Source organism: Artibeus jamaicensis, unplaced genomic scaffold (assembly GCF_021234435.1).
Source record: "Artibeus jamaicensis isolate MK-2021 breed Jamaican fruit bat unplaced genomic scaffold, CSHL_Jam_final scaffold_916, whole genome shotgun sequence".
Taxonomy (NCBI): Eukaryota; Metazoa; Chordata; class Mammalia; order Chiroptera; family Phyllostomidae; genus Artibeus; species Artibeus jamaicensis.
The window spans coordinates 49,851,766-49,857,409 of NW_026522059.1; the positions used below are offsets into that span (position 1 = coordinate 49,851,766).

Sequence of the window (5,644 nt, forward strand, 5' to 3'; positions counted from 1 at the left end):
AGCTAGGGGTTTGCGATGTGACCCCTTTTTGGCCACTGAAGTATAGTAGAGAGTTGTTTGGTAGCATCCTAGGAATATTTTCCTTCTTGGTTAAAAAAGATGTAGAAAGTGAAGGGAACTACTTTTCCTTCCTTATCCTTCCTGTACGTTTTCTGGTGAGGAAAATTGGGGGGCTTCTATGTGTGGGCCTATGTGTGCCCATCAGGAGAAAGTCCACATTTTCTTGCTGCAATATCCTGAAACAATCTTTGTTATATTACACAATTATATGCCTCCATTATTTAAGGCACTGTTGGTCTTACAGTCTGTATATAAAAAAAAGCCTTAAAATCTTATATAAATATTAGTTTTCATTAGAATAGTTTGTATATACATTACACTTTCATTTGTTGTTGTGGAAAGATATGGTTATATTCCATTTGTTTCTTCACTAGAATGGCCACTAGAAAGTTGAACAGGTTCTGTGGAAACTTTGGAGAAATCGAATATTCTAATGAAAAAGGAAGAGAAAAACATATGGACAATTGAAATCACCCAATAGAGACATCATTAAGGAGACCCATAACCAGGTACTGCCATGCTAATATATTAAACTGATAAGAACAGATACTACACTTAATCTTAGCTAAAAGGCTGAGAAGGGATGCCATGCTAATATAAATGTAAATTTTAAAGTCAATACTTTTCTAATTTTATCCCATCTCCTACATTAGCTCCTTTTTTATTGTCATTCCCTATTGACAGTTGTCCCCTTCCCCACCCTCCCCATTGCTCTCTCCTGCCCCATCCAACCCCTGTTCCAAAAGTCAATCTGTGTTGTCACCCTTCAAAGCCAGGCAGATTTATGGTACTTGTGCAGACAGGAAAATATACATGGAGCCATTGGAATGTCTGGCATGTCTTTATTCATGGGTGGGGAAGCCATGCACTCTGCAAGATATGTGTCTGTCTCTATGTCTCACGTCATGGCCCTTGCTCCCCAGCATGGCACCCATCATGGCACCTGTCCCCTTCTGTGCCTTTCATCATCCTCGCCCCTGCAGGGAGTCCCTACCTATTTAAGTACCAGAGGGAAACAAAACCAGAAAACTGCCAGAATAGTACATAACATAACATAATTCTGTGCATGTGAGCTCACTTCATGTTATGGGAACAGTTTATTGAACTCAGTCTCAAGGCTATGAGAACACTAGTTCTCAGGCCCCTCCAAGGCTGTGGGAACACTGCTTCCCTTAGCTACCCAGACACCTGAGTGAGGAAGTCAGATTGCCTCCACTTACCCTGCATAATCCCCACCCCATATCCTTGTCTATGGGTCTTTGTAAATGTTCAAGGATTGAATCTGTATGGGTGCTTTATTCAGATGGCTGGCAATATGAGGAGAATGTAGGTTAGGTGCCCTCAAAAACTGTATTAACATCTCATTTCAAGCCTTTGCATGAGGAGAAAAAAGGGTGGGTAAAGGGTTTGGAAAAAGATTAATTGGATAAAAGAGTAGTTAAGGGGTTTGGGAGAAAGTTGGAAAAGAATTTCTGTCTGGTGATGATTTTCTTAGTAGTTCTTTATCTTTTGATCAACAATTCTTTTTTAAAATTTTATTTAGTTATTTTTCAAGTACAGTTTTTTGGTCTATTTCTCCCATCCCAGCCTCCCCCGCCCCTTGCTCCCCACCTCCCTCCCATTTCCATCCCCCTTAGTTCTCCTCCCTGTGTCCTTCCTATTTGTTCCTCCAAATCCCGCCCCCTTTTTCCCCTTAACTTCCCTTCCCTCTCCCCTCTGGTCGCTGTTCCCTTATTCTCTATTTCAGTGTCTTTGTTTTTTTTTCTGCTTGCTTGTTTTGTTGTTAAGCTTCCTGTTAAAGGTGAGATCATATGGTATTTGTCTTTCAGCACCTGGCCTATTTCACTCAGCATAATGCTTTCCAGTTCCATCCATGTTGTTGCAAAGGGTAGTAGCTCCTTCTTTCTCTTTGCAGCATAGAATTCCATTGTGTATATGTACCACAATTTTTGGATCCATTCATTTACTGATGGGCACCTAGGTTGCTTCCAACTCTTGGCTATTGTAAATTGTGCTGCTGTGAATGTTGTGGTGCATAGGTTCTTTGATATTGATGTTTTAGGATTCTTAGGATATAATCCTAGCAGTGGAATTGCTGGGTCAAAAGGCAGGTCGATTTTTATTTTTCTGAGAAAATTCCATACTGTTTTCCATAATGGTTGTACTCGTCTGCAATCCCACCAACAGTGAACTAAGGTCCCCTTTTCCCCACAACCTCTCCAACATTTGTTGTTTGTTGCTTTGTTTATGATAGCCATCCTGACTGGTGTAAAGTGGTATCTCATTGTGGTTTTAATTTGCATCTCTCTGATAGCTAACGATATTGAGCATCTCTTCATGTGTCTCTGGATGTTCTGTATGTCCTCCTTGGAAAAGTGTCTGTTCAAGTCCTTTTCCCATTTTTTATTTTGGTTGGGTGTCTTCTTAGAGTGGAGTCGTATAAGTTCTTTGTATATTTTGGAGATTAAACCTTTGTTTGAGGTATCATTGGCAAATATGTTTTCCCATACAGTTGGTTGTCTTTTTAATTTAATACTGTTTTCTTTAGCAATGCAGAAGCTTTTTATTTTGATGAGATCACATTTGTTTATTCTTTCCTTTATATTCCTTGCTCTAGGGGACATATCAGTAAAAAAGTTGCTGCGTGAAATATCTGAGATTTTCTTGCCGATGTTCTCCTCTAGGACTTTAATGGTGTCATGGCTTATATTTAAGTCTTTTATTCATCTTGAATTTATTTTGGTATATGGTGTAAGTCTGTGCTCAAGTTTCATTTTTTTGCATGTTGCTGTCCAGTTCTCCCAGCACCATTTGTTGAAGAGGATATCTTTACTCCATTTTATGTTACTGCCCCCTTTGTCAAATATTAATTGACTGTAGAGAGTTGGGTTTATTTCTGGGTTCTCTGTTCTTTTCCATTGGCCTATGTGCCTATTTTTATGCTAGTGCCATGCTGTTTTGATTACAGTGGCCTTGTAATACAGTTTGCTATCAGGTATTGTGATCCCTCCTACTTTGTTCTTCTTTCTCAAAAGTGCCGCTGCTATTCTGGGTCATTTATGGTTCCATATAAGTTTTTGAAGTGTTTGTTCTATGTCTGTGAAATATGCCATTGGTACTTTAATAGGTATTGCATTGAATGTGTATATTTCTTTGGGTAGTATGGACATTTTGATGATGTTAATTCTTCCAATCCATGAACAAGGTATATATTTCCATTTGTTTTTGTCTTCCTTGATTTTGTTCTTCAGGGCTGTGTAGTTTTCTGCATACAGGTTTTTTACCTCCTTAGTTAGGTTTATTCCCAGATATTTTATTTTTCTTTTTGCTATATCGAATGGGATTTTTCCCTTGATTTCTGCTTCTGCTGATTCATTGTTGGTATACAAAAATGCATCCAGAGATCAACAATTCTTTATGTGTATCACACGCGTTCCCTCCCTTGAGCACAATAGCTCAAATACTGTCTCCTTGGCTTGTAGACTCATTGAGGTACAAAGGTTGAATTGCTTGTGGACCTCCTGAAATCACATAGTTATATCTTCCAGTTCCTAGAATAACAGCTTTTCATATTCATTACTTACTTAAGCCTATCAACTAAGGCAAAAATGTTTAACCCTTGAATTCCCCTATCAGTAGAAGAAGTGAGCCATGGAATAAATGGGTTCAAGAAACAAGTTACACAAAAAGAAGGGTCCTTGGAACTTAGGGGTGGGGAGAGAGAGAAAGAGAGAGAAAGGGAGTAGGGAAAGACATAGGTATAGGTGTTCTTCATAGAAAGAGCTGTACTGGGTGGGTCCTCCAGCCTGAGGGCTTTTATCTAGAGGCCTCAGGGGAGAATTCCAATAGAACACTGATGAGGTTTCTAGGTGTGCCCCCTTGTGGTCTCTACTGTTTGGTTGGTGCTAAGGGGTCATCGTCAATGCAGCTGCTCCTGACGTCAACAATGGCCTTACTCCATCTGATTTTGCTGCTTCTCTGGGCCTGGAGCTAAAACAGAGCTAAAGGTTAGATGTCATCTTCCAGAGGTTAATGCTTACAGGAGTGATCATTCAAGGGCTTATAACTTGGCCTATTATTAGCCTCGTGGGGCTCCCCACCTTGGTAACCTTCTGTGCCTAGTTTGTAGTTCCCACAACAGTATCAATGTTGATTTCAAATTAACATATTCAAATTCTACATCAAGAATTTTTATTTATAGATAACATGTAGTAAAGGTAATTCTCCCACAAACAACAACAAAGAATCAGATAAATTAAAATAGTGTATATAAAACCTGAAAGAGCTTTAAAAATGATAAAGACTGTACATAATTAACTTACTGAAAAAAGAGAATATCCGAAAATGAGTTGAGGATACCACACTTTACCAATGACAAGGCCTGGATTAAATTGCAAAGACTGAGAGGTCCCAAGAATAGAATTATTAGTAGGAAAAATCAACAAGACAACAAAAAAGAAAAAAAATATCAACCTTTTTGAGGTTATATGGTTGAGCATGAAGATTTGAGGAGAATTTATAGTAGGAATAATTCTCAACAGAAACACTAAAGCACTTAAAACCTGTATTGAAGTCTTTAATATTAGCCTGAAAATGTCCAAGAATCGGAGAGGAGACCCTCGATTCCCTTGATTCTCAGGAAATAGAGACTTAGCTCAAGCATTGTCCTGAAATGAAACAGGCAAGAGGAAGTGATAAATTGCATTGAAGACCTAGACTCAGATTTACTAGGAGAAACGTAATAATTCTGGGTATGGCTAGAAAGTATAAAATGGCTCACTCACTTTCTGGAAAAGATACAGCTTCAAAGAAGAAAATGAGATGGAGGTACTGATGCTCATTTGGGACAGAGTTAGAAAGTTAGAAACTTAATAAAATTTAAAAAGTAACCAGTTTTCCTTTCAAAGAAATTGAAAAATTAGAAGCGTTGTGGAGAAGGATCATAAATAGTTAATATAAAATTATCTGAAAAAGAGAACTCTTTCCCCCATAGTGCTGTAGGCCCCAGGGACAATAATGTGCCAGAGTCTAAACTGAAAGACCAGAAAGGCTGTACCCTAAAATCAAGATGTAGGTAAAAGCACACTGAGTTTAAGTAAAACTGCTCTAGTATCTCGATCTCTCCAAATCTCTAATTGGGCTGAGGTGTGAAAGAAAAAGAGGTGTTGTAAATCTAATCAAAAGTAATTTCAAAGGGCAAGTTGTTCTTAAATTCTTAACTAAGCAGGTCGTGGTGGGTTCTCACACCATGGGCCTATAATTTCTTTAATAAAAAGCTTACTTTTTCCTTAGCAAGCTCTGTCCTCTATTCTTACACAGATCTGTTAACACACCATTGAAATGCCAGAAGTAATCCTCTTTTCCAGACCCCTCAGTTGTAACCACCCTCCAGGGATCATATTAGCTCTCCTTTACATGCAGTTAGAGAACCTTCACTGGTGTGGCTCAGTGGATTGAACACTGACCTGTGGCCCAAAAGGTTGCCAGTTCAGCTCCTGCTCAGAATACATGCATGGGTTGTGGGACAAATCTTCATTTGGGGGCATGTGACAGGCAACTGATCAATTTTTCTCTCATACATTAA

General features: G+C 38.8%; 1 pseudogene; it reads right to left on the reverse strand.

The window, feature by feature from the left end:
- Positions 1-509: 509 nt before the first annotated feature.
- On the reverse strand, positions 510-645 carry LOC119057808 (uncharacterized; annotated as a pseudogene).
- Positions 646-5,644: the final 4,999 nt, after the last annotated feature.